Source organism: Patagioenas fasciata, chromosome 1 (assembly GCF_037038585.1).
Source record: "Patagioenas fasciata isolate bPatFas1 chromosome 1, bPatFas1.hap1, whole genome shotgun sequence".
Lineage (NCBI taxonomy): Eukaryota > Metazoa > Chordata > Aves > Columbiformes > Columbidae > Patagioenas > Patagioenas fasciata.
Genome location: NC_092520.1, coordinates 115,690,405 through 115,707,179, shown reverse-complemented (window position 1 = coordinate 115,707,179; position 16,775 = coordinate 115,690,405).

Here is a 16,775-nt window from a genome sequence, read left to right as displayed (position 1 = left end):
AATCTTGATCTTTCTTTATTCAGTATTCATCACATTGCTAATGTGTAGAAACAACTTTATTGTACCATGTCATTTCATGAAAGAGAGCTTCAAAATGTCACATATAAAGGTCTGAGGAAATAGCTACAATTATTTACTTTGCTACAATAAATTTTGAGTTTTTGAAGCATGAAACTCCTCAACTGAAGATAAAACACATTCCTCACCTCCCAGTCTGTAGAAAACTGTATTTAAACTCTTTGAAACTAATAGAAAGATTCATACTTTACCCAATGGTGTCTAGTTTAGGCCCTCAGAAAATTATCTGACTTAATGGAAATCCTGTTTTAGATATCACATAACACAAACTATATAAAACAAAGTGCAATTATTTTAGCCTACTTGCAGAAGGAGAAAGAAATGACGGATGAACTCTGCTTGCCTAGATCATGTAACATAATGTCTTTTCTCTAAAGAACAGTATTTCCAGTTCTGGTTGTCACTTCAGTTAAATTAAGGCCTGTGGTGACAGGACAAGGGGCAAAGATTTTAAACTGAAAGAGCATAGTTTTACACTGGTCTTAGGCTAGTCATTTTTTTAAGATGAGAATGGCAAGACACTGGAATAGGTTGCCCAGAGAATTTGTGGATGCCCCATCGATGGAAGTGTTCAAGGTCAAGTTGAATAATGTAGTCATTATCAATTAAAAGAATGAATCATGTCAGCAATTACTAACCTAAGGATGTGCAAGCGTTGGACCAGTACTGGATCAACTTGTTCCTTAAACAAAGATAAGAGTGATGTGAGGAACTCCTGATCAGGAGCTGTTGTCCTTGCAGTTTGTACATCCTGGAACATGTGTAATTAGTTGAGTTTGTTTAACATATATCTTAAGACTGTGAGATGGAGTGCCCTTTAGATGAACTTTGCTCATTATAAGCTCATTATAATATGAAAAATCATGCCCAGAAATGCGAAGACCACTGCCCAAGTGAAGACCCTAACCCATGAGCATTCATAAAACAAGAAAAACAAGAAAATGATTGTACAAACATATGTAAATTACTAACCAATCCTAGAAAGGGTGTGGAAATATGGGGAGGTACTGTGGAGTCCTGGTCTGATTAAGACACAAATGAGGTCAGATGCCACTAAACAATCTATTTTATTTTTACTCCTGAAGATAGAGTGATAGAACAAGTGGGAGAAATTAGGAGGAAAATTAAGCAAGTATATGAGAAGATAAGCAAGATATAAGAAAGATGTAGTCACTGCCAAGGATCCATGTCTGTCTTCTGTTGGTCAGTTCTCAGGTCTCAGGTCCTGCTGGTCTCAGGTTTCAGGTCCGGATGGTGGAGGGCCCACACCAAGGACTTTTGTCATGTAACTTTTATGGCAGTTGGTAGCTACTGTTACCTAAGAAGATTGCAGACCTGATCCCAGATGTTGGTGGCTGATACCACTTGAGCTTTGTTTGAAATTATGCAAGCTACAAGCATTTATTGAATTTTGGCAACTCACAGTGATGATGCATTTTCCACTTTCATTTACTGTAGTTATGCATTTACAGCACACCAAATCAAACAAGGAACATGAGCAAGCATTTCTCTGTTTTGTTTCTTCAGAACAAGCAGGCCTTGAGTGTATTATTTCAGCACACAAGCTTTGAGACAATAAATTACAATATCTCAGCCTTTCATGCTCACACCGTGTGCTAAGAACCACTGTCTCTTACAGGTACTAACCAAAACCAAAAGTATAAATTATGTTTGTACTGTGAAGAAGGTGTGCTAGCTTTGCAGTTTTATCACCTAGCACCTGACATTGCACAGTCTTGTAATAAAATGATATCTCAAGTCTGTGTTTATATTCAGCTGCTTGCACACTGGGTAAAGAGCCATGCTTTTGGGACAACAATGGGGATTTGAGCAACCTGATCCAGTGAAAAAAGTCCATGCCCATGGCAGGTGGGTGGGACTAGATGATTTTTAAGGACCCTTCTAATCCAAACCATTCTATGATTTTATTAATTTTTTCTCAGGTTAAGTAATAACTTTTAATCCAAGCATCCTGAATGCTAAGTGTAGCAGAATCTGTTTAAATAAAATCTTATTCTTATACACAATTCTTTTTGTCTTTTCTATGATTTCTAGTGAATGTGCACTTCACCAATCTTTTACCAAGCATCCCTTTTTGGTCCATTACTTAGGGTTTAATCATCAGCTATCTGGAAGCTGTGGTTTGTTTTAAGGTTGACTGAGGTAAAGTGCTGGTCAGCTCTGCTATCCACGAACTAAAAATAAGGAAAGTGTGGTCTCTGAAACCTGATTATGCATCCTTATAAAAAGGAAATATATAAACCATCTAGCAATAAAAGAGGTAAACATCTTGGCTCGTGTAATATATTGTAAAATATATTGTAAAATATATTGTAAAATATATATGACAAATTGTAAAATCTTGATGTACTTTCTTTTAATACTTCTGGCCAGTACAGATCTCTACAAGTAGAATTTTTTTTTCTTCTCATTTATAGTATTTTTTTAAAAAGTGTTTGTTTCCTCTCCATTTTTTACGTGTTGACTAGGACAAACTAGATGGACAATGCATTAATAAAGGACTAAGTTAGCTGTGAAATCCCTAATTAAATCAGTTCCACTATGTTTTCTCCTAATTCATTTTCCCCTGCCTTGAATAACTTATTAATGTTCATGCAGTTTGTAACTCACTCCAAGAGATCTCTGACAATTTTAGTGTAAATTCAGTTCAGTACTCTCAGTTGAAGTTCTGTTGGATTTATAGTTGGATGTTAGCATTGAAACCTAACACTGCTCTTCAGGCAGTGAAGAATAGTCTGTCAAACAAAACTCAGGGTGCATAATACATGAAGAATTATTATAAAACACATAATTCAGTATCAATATCTACAAAACTTTCACATCCTGTTTGGGAACATAGCTCTACAGAGTAGTTCTCCAGCACTTAGGTGGCATAGAGTCAGAACTAAGTCAGTGAATAAAGGAAACAGGAGTTACACTGTAGAGAGAAAGAAAGGACAGAGAAAGTCAAGAAACAGGCAGGTCTTCTTTGTTCTTGCTAATTTCTATTTATCAGGCAGTAGCTACAGTTCAAATAATTAATTAGTGATTAATCATTTATTAATCTCGTTGTTTTTAAACACTGTCAAATCTGGCAATTTGTTTGCATCAATAGAACCAAATGAGAGGCCTAACATGGTCAGAATTAATTTTGATCTAATACTGTCTGGTCTGGTATGATAATGGCAGACTCAGCTTAAACACAAGACTTTCTAGAGACTACATCATTAACCTCATTCACGCAATTGATATACTGAGTCTATAGCATTACTAACCATTAAAATAAAAAATTGAGTGGATTCCCCAGTGGCCTCCTTTTGTGGGCCAACATGGACACAAAGGTGACCTTCACATTCCAGAAGAAGGAAAATGTGCATGGTGTCAGGCAGACAAGACATGAGGCTGCAGTGACATCTTGAGACAGGATACTTTATTTACATATTCTGGTCAAACACATGAACCTGGAAAGGGGTCTGTGGGATGGCAATACACCTCAGTCCTTCAAAACATGTTTCATGTGACAGGGACAGAACACTTATTTTCTTAGAGCAGGCAAATTTTCAGGGCATTTTTGGCAAAATAGACTGAAAATGCCAGATCATGTTTCCTCCAACATTATAGCCACGCTTGATACTTCAGAATATGGAGTTCTACATCCAGAGAAAGATGGAGAAGACATTCCACAAAAGCTATCACTGTCTCTACATCTTCATAGTCTCTTGCTATCATTCTTCATCCAAGCTGTTATCCATGTCCTTCAAATAACTATGCCAGGTTGCTCTGCATCTTCCAAGAACCTTTCTCTCCTTTCTCTCTTCTTTTCACTTGTATCCCCATAAATCTCCACAAAATAATGAACAGTTCTCCAGAATCTATTCCCTCATCCTCCTGAAGTGTTGAAGCAGACCACCAAGAATAAAACCATCCCTAGACATTCACTATTTATTTCCTGCAGGTATGTGAGGAAGAGATGGTGAGGTGTTGCTATTTCCTCATCATTGGAGGATATCTGGATGACAGGAAAGAACACTGTCTTTGAGGGACTGAGAAGTCACAATACACGGCACCATTACCAAAAAACATCATTTTCACAGTCCTGACCCTGCAATAGCCCCGTTTCTGCCTTGAATGTACTCTCTGAAGACTGGGTGGAGCTACAGAAGGGATGGGTCATCAGATATTGCCAAGGTACCCTTGTTCTAGCCACAACACTGTGATGTAAAAGAGTAAATTTTTACCCTGTAATGAATTAATCTCTGCAGTGTGGGAAGGCCAAAGATACAGGCTTTGAAAATTAAATGCAGGAGGTGTGAAAGAGATTAAGAGTGAGAGAAAATAATCAAAGGACTGCTCTATTTTTCCCAGAATAGGAGAAAATTTAGGCTAGAGTTTCTGCTTAAGTTTGTCTGAGTGAAAATCATGGAACTCTCCCATTTCTGCAACTCTGAGGTTTATCTTTGACTGTAAAATACTCAGTTGCAGAACGTAACCATCTACAGTCCAAATCCAAAGAAACTAAATAGTCTCTTTAAGGCTTGTTTTTCAAATAAAGTAAGTTCTGACCTATGCTAATCAAAGAAATTCATAGGCTAATTAGAACTCTTCACTGTACTTTTAAACTAAATCCTGAGTGGAATTTCTGGTTTTATGATTTCAGAAAGCAATGTAAACAAGAAATCTACAATTCTTAACAAAATCTCATTGACAAAAATCTGTATACGTTACTTAGCTTTGCATTCAGAGCTGAAGGAAAAAATTGTGGGACAGTAAGGAATAGATTACCTCATCTCTTACCTTCTTCTAAAAATCCCTATCTCCATAAATCAATAAATATTTGCTCTGAGCAGCAAGACCTGTCACTTTTCTGCCCATTTTCAAAAAGTTCCTAGTCAGACCACTCTTCAAATATGGAAGATCAAAGATAAGTCCCGTTTTCAGGGCAACAAGCCTCAAATCCATATCTTTCAGGAACATCTGAAATGGACCATGTCCATCCTATCACCTTTCCTCCACAACGCTAAGCAAAGCTTCAGGCTGTAGAAATGTAAGTACAACTGTCAGCTTCCATCATAAATAGGGGAAAGGTGATCAATATTGATCGTCTTGTCTAGGCAGTTGTTAATCTGTTCAAACATAAGCACCTTCTTCAGGATGAGGTGGAGAGTTCTTCCATTCTACTCACTGTTTCCTGTTGGCTACAGCATGTGTTGGATACAACTCTCACTTAGACATCTAAACTTAGACTTCTACACTTTATCATTAAATTCTGCTCTTATTGTGCAACATATCTGGTTTTATAGAAATTGATAAAATATACACTGTTCTGAGGAAAGATTTAAAAGTATGAGAGTTGAGAACGCTACTATCAAAAAGGATGAAGGGCCTCATCTGTTTTGAGAGAAATTATGTTAACTTTGAAATTGAAAATGAAATCGGGTGTGTGTATCTTCTCTAAGCAAAGTCTGTGAGGACTGCGCTATTCTCTCTGCTTATTGTCTCTCCTGCCTCTTAAACTTAATCTGTCTTTAGGCTATTCCTGGCAAAATAACCCAGTTTCTACAAAATGGATGAAGGTTGCATCTCTTTTAACCTGAAATAGTAAAACCTGTCATATGGAAAAGAATATAGGACAGATAAAATTCACTGTGGTTTATACAATAAGCTATGACTTTGTGATAGTCATGTAAAAGCTGGAAGTCAGTTGTTTCTTCTCCGACTATGCTTTGAGTCAAGAAATAACTCACATCATTCCTTTCTTGCTTGCTTTCTTACATGTCTAAATAGCTTTTGAAGTCCAGAAATTATTAATAAGAATAGGAAGATATTGCATTTCAATGGGAAAGACCTAAAAATTCCATTTGAAAAGGCATGAAAATGGTTTTACAATTCCAGATAGTAACCCCTGGAAAGATTTCATCTGGACACCTGTCATGAAGTATGGTGACGTTCACTTACATCCATTTGCATCTTCTGTAACCATAAATTATATAAAGTCTGCAATAGATGATGGACAGATGACATGCTAAATTTGAGGACACACCAATGGAATCATAATGAGTCTCATCTTTAGTAGTTCCTTTCTCCATATAGGGATTGAGGATGCTACTTCTTGACATGGGTCTCTAATGTTGTTTTGCTGGAGAGATGTGTGATTATTCTGGTCTTGTTTGTGGATCTTCTAGCAAAAAAAAAAGATTTAAAAAAAAAAAAAAAGAAGAAAAGCCTTGCACACTAAAATGGAATTTTCTATGTCTCTAGAAATGGTGGAAGAGTCATTTAACCTGAGTTGTTAAAGAACCGAAGCCAAACTGAGACAAAGACCTGTCTTGTGTTCTGTAGCATCTTCCTGAAATTCTAATTAGCCATTTTAATTTTCTTTTAGTGTTGCCTGTACCTGAATGTGAAATTAAGTTTTTGCATAAAATGTAAGCATGAAAACAATAAAACATTAGTTCAGACTGCAGTCAAATTATGTATGTAGCTAAAGCTGTCAGGCTTCCCAGTCGGTTTTCTCAAACACATTAAGGAGCACTTCCTCTGGGAGAAAAAACAGACATGACCACTCTTCTTTCTATGACGTTTTTCTTACTTTTGTCTTTTTCTGCTCCCAGGGCTCACTTTGCACATGTAATTTAATAATGTAATCTAGAGGCATTCAGATTAATCTAATGAAATTACTGTGTTTTATAGCGGTAGATTATATGGGCCCAGTCCAGGTCATGTGTGGATTAGAAAGATCACAGAAATATCACAGAAAGATTACTCTGCCCCACTCCCCAAAAAACCCTCCAAAATCAACCCCCTGAGCCCCCCTCTAAATTCAGAGAATTTCCTTATTCGTTGAAACCTATGAAGCTATTGCCCATATTGTAAAGGCTTTTATAATTATTGTTTCTGCAGCTTCCTTATTTGCAGAGTATATTTTGGGAATAATGGAAAACAGAAGGCAAAAATTTATTTCTTACCATATGTATAATTATTTCACTAACTAGAACCAGTATTCACACATTATTGATATTATATATATATATATGTGTACTCCCCTGCAAACTTGAAATGTACATCAGATAAAGCAAAGTGCATGCACTGAATATTCTACAACACTGTGAATAAGATCTGGGCAGGCTCTCTGAGTAAATATCAAACAGTCTGCCAAGACATTTTCACCTTCCATCTGCTGTAAGAAAACCACTATACACATACATAGTCCCAGTGGGGATGTATTATCAAAAGCCCTGTCTAAGGAGAGAATGAATTTCTCCATGTAATTTCTTCTCCACAGAAAGAACAGAAAGAATAGACAGAAGGGCAAGAGTGCTTTGTTTACGTATTTTTGTTTGAAGACTCTGTCTACATATAGTTTTAATGAAAGCCTTCTGCACAAGACTTTACTTGACAGCACCAAAGAAAGTAAAGTGACAGCATAAATGTTAAAAAACATTGTTATTTTAAGCACCATAGTATAAAGTATAGCACAACTATTCATTCTTGAAGTCAAGGTCAGTTTCTCACATCACTTTAACTACATCACTGCTTAAAATACTGAGTGTTGCTCTGAAGTATGGATCACAGTGTTTATCAGTTACATGCTTTTGCCATGCGCCTATTTCTCGTACATGCAGATCTATTATATCCATAAAACGTGATTTCTGTTACATATCTGTTGGGCAGGCCTGGATTCTACACACCTCTCTTTCTGCCTGCTTCCTATTTTGTAACTTGGGTTTCTTCAGACCTCCAAACACAAAACTCCTACAAGACTGCGGAGATGATCAATGAATTCTTTTCTTCATTAATAAAACAAAATGTATTATTCCTTATTATTTCTTAAATGCGGGTTACTTTTATTTTTCCTTATAATGTCAGGTTTTAAATGTTACATTCTTATATTTTGCCCAGATAGCAAAACACTGTTATTGGATTCCCTTTTTAAGGCTAAATTTTACATAATATATATATTTTATTGAATTGGAGAGAGAAGTGTAGTCTAACCTCCAGAAAAAGGTTGCCATCTCACTTTATTTCAGTGTTGAAGACAGTCTTCTGCTCATTTACAATTTTTCCGAAGACAGATAGACCATAACTGTAAGCTAAATAGATGCTTACGAAGGTTTCCCATGGTCCAGATGTTAAAAGTGCAGAACATCACTCTAACACTAGCTGTGCTTAGTAATAAGAAATTATTTTATTACTGTTTGGTGTCTCAAAGTGCACTAAATCTATCATAATACTCATTGGATTAATCATAATACCATCCAAAATTGTTGAGTTTGAATGCAAATGGCTCCATGACTTTTTTTGATCCTAAGATTTAAGAAAACATCTCTCGAAGTGAAACTCTACGTCTTCCCTTCCTATTTTTTTTCTTTTCTATTTTAAATATTCTATTTAACAGTGGCAGTAACAGTTTCTTCTGTGAATACACTATCAAACTCCAGCATGGTCAGAACACTCAATAACTGCCTTCCTTTTTTTTTCATTAATCTGGGACTGTTTATGCATGTTTTTAAGATGGTATACATTAAATCATTTATACTGCATTACATTCTTCACTGTTTTAAACTTAAGAAGTAGGAAGAGAAGTAACTGAAGAAATATATGCAATATATCTCTAAATATAAAACTTACTGAAAATAAGAAAGTCGTTAAGATTAATTGAGTACTTCATCTGTGTCAGAGTCCCCAACAGTTCCCAGAGGCCTTGATGTGAGGTGTGAATTATGCTGTTCAACAGCACTTTTAAGTACTGTACTGAAATAGCTGCTGCTTAAATTCATCTTCTGTAGCATCGCTTTCAGTTAAAAACAGCTGAGGTGAAAAAAGCCTGCTTTACAGTGGAGATCTCCATGATACACCACCAGAAGTTTTTGCTCTTGCCTGTATGTCATATACAGTAATGCATACATGCAATTGAGAAGACCAATCTGACATGATTCTTCAGCATCATATAAAGTAATATCAGGTGAATCTGCCAAAAAAGTCCTGTGTGAGAACCAATCAAAGGGAAAAAAAAAAATGTTTTATATATTTTATGGTTTCAGTTTTCACTTGTATACTTATAAGAAACTGGTAACATTTATTTCATTTACTTTTAATCTTCAGTCTTCAGCAGCTCTGCCATGTCTGAATTCCCTGTATTATACTAGAGGTACAGAAAAAACAAACAAACAAAACCACCAAACAAATAAACAACAACAAAAAAGCACAATGATAACAACAACAAAAATTGACTGTGCCCTGGCATTTGTAGCCATTGTTATTACTATATAGGGCAATTTGTTTTGTCTTGAAGAGGGCAGCCACTCATTCTTCCTCCTGAAAATACCACAATTATGTTGGTACAAAGGTAATTGTGGATGTCAGACAAAAAGCAAATCCAAGTGATTTTCTTACTTGAATTCAATATGGGTAGTAAACCAGTGGAGACAACTCACAACATCAAAAATTTATTTGGCCCAGAAACTGCTAACATATGTACAGTGCGGTAGATGTTCCAGAAGTTTTGCAAAGACGACAAGAGCATTGGAGAGGGGGAGCACAGTGTCTCACCATTGCAAGCTAACAATGACAAATTGAGAGCAATCATCCAAGCTGATTCTCTTACAACTACACAAGAAATTTCTGAAGAATTCAGTGTCAACGACTCTACAATCATTTGGTATTTGAAGCAAACTGGAAAACTGAAAAAACTTGAGAAGTGTGTGTCTCATGAGCTGACTGAAAATCAAAAAAAAAAAAAAGTGTCATTTTGAAGTGTCATATTCTCTTATTCTATGCAACAATAACAAACAATTTCTCAATTGGGTTGTGACGTGCAATGACAAGTGGATTGTATATGACAACCGGCGATGACCAGCTGAGTGGCTGGACCAAGAAGAACCTTCAAAGCACTTCCCAAAGGCAAACTTGCATCAAAAAAAAGGTCATGGTCACTGTTCGGTGGTCTTCTGCTGGTCTGATCCACTACAGCTTTCTGAATCCCAGCAAAACCATTCCATCTGAGAAGTATGCTCAGCAAATCGATGAGAGGAACCCAAAACTGCAACACCTGCAGCTGGATCGGTCAACAGAAAGGGCCCAATTTTTCCCCACAACAACGCAGGATCGCACATTGAGCAACCCGTGCTTCAAAAGTTGAACTAATTGGGCTGTGAAGTTTTCCCTCATGTGCCATATTCACTTGACCTCTTGCCAACCAACTGCCACTTCTTCAAGCATTTTGACAACTTTTGCAGGGAAAACACTTCTACAACTGACAGGATGCACAAACTGCTTTCCAAGAGTTTGCAGAATCCCAAAGCACAGATTTTTATGCTATAGGAATAAACAAACTTACTTCTTGTTGACAACAATGTGTTGATTGTAATTGTTCCTATTTTGATTAATAAAGATATGTTTGAGTCTAGTTATAACGATTTAAACTTCATGGCACAGAACCACAATTACTTTTGCACCAACCTAATAAAACAGATACATATATTCATAGAATCATAAAATCATAGAATATCCTGAGTTGGAAAGGACCCACAAGGATCATCGAGTTCAACTCCTGTCCCTGTGTAGGACAACCTCAAGATCCACACCATGTGTCTGAGGGTGTTGTCCAATAGCTTCTTGAACACTGTCAGGCTTGGTGCCACAAGTGCCTCCCTGGGGAACCTGTTCCAGTGCTCCACCACATTCTGGGTGAAGAACTTGTTCCTAATATCCAACAAAAACCACCACTGACACACCTTTCTGTCATTCCCTTGGGTCCTATCACTGGTCACCAGAGAGAAGAGATCACTGCCAGCCCCTTCTCCTCCCCACATGAGGAAGCTGTAGGCCACAATGAGGCGTTCCCTCAGTCTCCTCTTCTCCAGGCTGAACATACCTAGTGACTTTTCAATCAAAATGTTTAGCAGCCTGTCCACAACTATAAATTCAAATTAATATCAATGCTATAGAACTGTTTTTCTTATGCAACTTCTATAATTTTAAAATTGGTATTATGCCTTTATTATAATGCCATTATTTGGTTGGTATTAAAAACTTCTACAGAGAAGTTTATTGGTACTGCTAAAATTGCAGAACATGTAAAATACAGAGAGAAAAAACAGATCCAGTCTCTAAATCCAGTTTCTGATTATCTAAAGAAAATATAGTATGTGTTTGTTCTGAAAATAATGGCACTTAAAATGTCTTGACTTCAACTAAACCAACAGCATTATTAAAATGAAGCTTCTTTGTGTATGGCCAAGATAGATACAGAAAATACTGAGAATGTCAAGAAAAAACAATCTTGCATGATAGAATCAACCTCATTTCACAGACTTCTTCACTTTGTTTGGTTGAGCTTTGGAAATGCTGTCTTCATAGGCAAATCCAGTTTTCTCAACTATTCTTATTTAAATTTTAAAGTCATTGTAAATTTTGACTGTCCTTCATGCACATTAAAATTGTGTTAAAGCTCATAGATTTTTAAAATGCTGGGATGAAATTATATGACTGGAAAATGCTTCATCAGTTTAAGCTCACTTAATAGTACCTACTGGTAAGATACCACTGTAGAAAACTGCTAAATGTTTACCTTTGAATCTTGCAGATCTATGTGACTCGCTTAGACTACTAAACTTTCTGATTATGTTGTACAGAATTATTTAAAATTAAATATAAAGGGAAATGAGCTATAACATCATGTTCCTTATTCAAAATACCAATCACTTTTGATTAGGCAAGCATTCATATTTCCCATAGACATTATATTTTTCCAGCGACCCCTCACATATGGGCCTGTGAGTCCTTCCAGCAAAGCAGGATATTGAACTGTTAAAACAAGAAATGAGTGCCTGCTTCTTCCAAAAATTAATTCAGCTATCAGGGAAGATCTTGCCTCCAAAAAAAATACAGTGTCAAATAGCATCTAGCTAGCAAACAGAGAAGATTAGCGGCTTTATTAATTAGAGGAAAAGAAAATGGTGATATGCTAATAGGACCGAACCTCCATCACATTCCTACCAATGGAGTATATAAACAAAATCTTAAGCAGATTATGAATATCCACTCTGTTTCTCTCTCTTTATAATTACATAAAGATATATGTATAATAATTTATACATATTACTTCAGTAGGGTCTGAAATCATTTTCAAAGTGACAAGTTCAAATGGGAGGAATGGGAAAGAGGTGTCCAAGAAAGGTGATATGTTGAACAGCAACAACACAAATGCAAGGACCATCAAGAACGGGAGGACAAACAGTATAGCAGTTCCTGTTACACAAAGAAAGAAAATCACCAGAGTCTTTGGGCCAAGAAACTAGAGCCAAGATGCTACCACCCAAAGGAGCCCAAGGAGCTCAGTCCACATAACTATGCTAGTACTATGCTGGTTGACATGATGTCTTCTCTCAGCAAGGAGGAGGCATGTTTGGTGCTCATTTTTCACTAAATTATCTGAGTCTATATAACTGAAGACTTCTACTAAGCAACTGAATATGATAAATAGCCTAAAAAGGGCCCTATAATGTTGTCATCATCAAGACCGAGTGCTTCAAGCCAAAGATATTGTGGCAGTTTAAGGGGAAGAATAAGCTATTGAGCCTGAAATCAACAGAGGCATCTGACAGCATGACTGACCAGCTCTCTTTCTGGAGGAGTATTCCCAGCAGACCTAATTATTGTACTATTACAGATATCTCTCAGACCTTTGGGGAAACTGTTAATTCTCAGACTTACAGCATTGTTTCTTGTTTTTGTTCATAATTTTTCTTTCGATAATTTTCCTTAGCTGTGGTCTGATGATCACAATTCATTCAGCACTTAATCTGAGACTGCAGACAGCTCTAGTAAGCAAGTGTATTTTCTCTGATCAACAGACATTGTCCATGTTTTTCAAATGGTATCCCTTGGGTGTCAGAATGCGGTAAGAACATAGACATGTTTTGTTTTGGTTTGCTTTTTTTTTCCTCTTTCTTTCAATATTGGCTGTGTTTAAGAGTTCACGCTTTCACAGAAGTTTCTTAACTGGAAAACAGTGGAATTGACTTGTTCTTCCAAATCATTTTCTATTTGAAAATAGGGAATTCTTGTATATCAATATATCTGTTAGGTCTGTTTTTCAAAATTTGATTATTCAGGGAAGAATGTTTAAAAAATTATCCTGCGTATCTTATAAAACCATATTTTGGCACTTTGATTTACATTTGGAAGAGGGAATGAGAAAAGAAAGGAGGTGTGTCAAATACACATCTGACTAAACACATGCAGAATTAGCCAGGGGAGATGGCGAGTGCATTACATGGGAATTGACTGGGTGGTGGAAGGATGGATAATGAATAGAAATTGATGAGGAATGTTTAAGTCTGAAAAGGCAGCACTGACTACTGCACGGTTTTAGAGAAAGGTAGATTATATATCTATACATTATTATGCAGCAGCATTAATTGTGCAAATGCACACATAATATGCTAGGAGGTAGAATCTAACAGAAAAAATTGAGAAATCTTGGTGTAGGTAGCTTCTGTTTCTGTTACACACTTAATTTGCTGCCAAACCAATTTGATAAGCAGAATATAACCCATGTGTAAAAATCTCCAGAACAGCACAATATACGATACGGAATGCTTTAAGTTCTCTTTCTGATTTCCAATTCCTTTACTGAATATTGTTATATTCTTTTCAATGTTAATCATCTCCTTGAAGTACAAAAAAATATGAGGAAACAAAAAGTTATGTAAATAGAAGAAACCTTAAAGATTTTCTATGCAACTTACCCACTCTGAAGTCTGCAGGGGCAAAGCAAATTTGTAGACTGCATTGCTGGTAGAAGTCATAGTTTAGCTGCACAAACACATGTGGATTATTTTCCTTGTTATTTTAAGTTTTTTGAGTGATTTGAGGGGAAAATAGTTATATCTGAACAATGTGAATGAAGGACAAAATGAACACTGAACACCTTAAAGACAAATCTAAAGGAAGAGTAATACTTTGTACTTCATATTTATGTTTTACCTAGACTGACTTTTTACTGTAAGGAAATGTGGGTTTTGCCTCTTCTTTATATCTGTGTTTAATCTAATTTCTTTTGATAAAGTTTCTCTATAGTCGTTTTTTGGTTTTGTTTTTGTTTTTTTTTTTTAATTTATTTGTTTTTCTGATATGGCACTTAGAATCATTTAACACTTTCTGTATATCAGCTCTGATTTATGTTTCTTCTGGCTCTGCTTTTATACTGTCCTTCACTTTATGAAGGAAATTAAAGGTTCCGGATCACAGTAGAAAGTCAGTTTTTGAGAGTGTAAATACACATATTCATTTTAGTACATAATCATATTAAACTCTACATGCAACGTTTTTCTTTAACAATTATAATTTTACCGAATATTCCATCAAGCTGCACCCATTCTGAACAGATACTGACACCTTATTATATGTTTATGATATGACACTCTAAAAAGAATTATCACGGAGGTTATTGAAGTACAAATAATATATATTATCAGTAGTCCTTAAATTTATTACTCAGTATAAACAAATAAATAGATAAGCTCTTTAACAAAATAAAGAGTCTTCCTTTGCAATAGCAAGCTGCCATCTTGGGAACACATTAGTTTAGACCACAGACTGTAAAAAGTACCCAATTTATGGAAAAAACTAACTAACAAGCAAACACAACAACAAAAACCAACAAAAAAACCCAAACACTAAAAAAGAGATCAAGAGAAAAAGAAGAGACTGTCTGTTGAACTTTGTAAATTAGCACAAAAATAATGTACTACAGTCCTAGTGAACAAACATCGCCACAGAAATAATTGTCTTTAAATTACCATCAGTTTCTATCAGTTTTTCTTTTTCCAGAAAATTTTGCCTAATTGGAAAGTTTGAATCTTTACAGAGAAAAAAAGAAAAGGAAGTTTGGAACTGTGGATCGTGAAAACTGTCATGTCACCTGAGAGCCTACCACATCTCAGAAACAGACACTTAGGAGTATAATATACTCCTATTTCTGTCTACTTTTGTGAGGTATGTCTGCTGTTTTAATACATTTCTATTTAAATATTTTGACATCACAAAGACTGTTTGAGCAAGTTCATTATATGTTTCTCCCACCCTTTGACTTTCTTTGTGGGTGTCTGTGGCAGAATGCAAACCCTCCTCTCTCCCCCTCCCTCCTTCATCATGGAAGGAGTAGACATATCTCTCTCTGCTGTTTGAGACTAACAGCTTATTTTGTTTGGCCCCAGAGCACCCTGGCCAGGGCCCTTAGGAGAAGGGAGTGTCGAGATGCCAGGGAGCCGCTGGGCACCCGCGGCCAGTGTGGGGGATGTTTGGAAGCTTCAGGGGCACCCCACAGCCAGGGTGGGGGTGCAGAGAAGCTTCTGGAATGCCCACAGTCAGATCTGATCAGCCAATAAAAAATGGGACTCTCGTCAAGACTCCACCCATTGTCACAGGTCTCTTCAAGCAAGAGCCAGATGCTGCCGCCGAGACCCTCCCCCAGGATGGAGACTCCGCTTGCTTTGCTGCCACGTGTGTGAGTAAAATTTCTTCTCGCAGGATTGCGAGTGTATTTATCCTTTCCGTGCACATATGCACGTGTCCATTCCGTACTCAGTATGAGCACGTGTAAAATCAATCCTCGCGTAATCGTGGGTGTATTTTCCTCCCGTGCTTCCACATAAGCACGTGTAATATTCCATTCACATTTGCACGTGTATTAACCCTCGCAGAATCGTGAGTGTACACTTTCCGTACTCCATACGAGTAAGTGTATCTCTTTAAAATAATCCCACACCGTGTTCAGGCAACTGTGTACTCCTTCCGAACTCAGGGGCGGCTCTGGCATTGTTTTGGGTGAAGCCACATGCATGCACAGTGTGGACCTCCTGAATTATTAGTTGCTGCCCCTTAATAATTTTCCTCAACTGATATCCGAACCTGTATTCAAGTCACTTTTGGACTGCTAAAACCCTGTTTCTCAGCGGTTTAATAAAAGTTGTTTTGGACCCTGTTGTCCCTTAAACTAACCTCAGGGTGCCTCCGTGACAGTGTCTAAGGCTGAAGCCACGAAATTGTCATCTTACTTTCTCTGAATTCTCACTGGTATCTATTCTCTCCATACAGTGTCCCTTAAGCAGAACAAATTATGTAATCAGATTGATTTTTGTCTTCGAAGTCTTGTCCAAATGTTAATTCAAGGGAAGTGATCTATAAATAGATCCTTCCCCTTACTTGAATACAAGTTTTCAATTGCATGGAACATGGTTTTTTCCTATAACCTGGTATTTACAGATCTTTATTGTGTTGTGATTAATAATTAAAAAAACAAATCTCTCTAAATTATTGTTGTAACTGAAAGAAAAATGTTACAATGTTATCATCTTGTATCAGGTACAATGAAACAATATGCAAACAGGCAATTTTCCGTATTCACGTTCTCATTCATATTTTTGTTCTGTCAGAAAAGAAACCAGGGTGTGTCAGTTTTCTGAGATGATTTATTCTGCTAAACTTCAGTCTAAGTATCTGTTTATATTTTCTTTGTCTTCAGATTTTTCAAACATCATAAAAGTCCAAATCATATATACAGAAAATATAAAAATATGTAGCTGTATAGTTGAAGAACTATTAAGATAGCAAAAAGAGGCTGTGTTTTGGGGAATCCATGATTTTCTAATTAGACAAGTGAAAAATATCTAGGACCAGATGAATAAACAGGA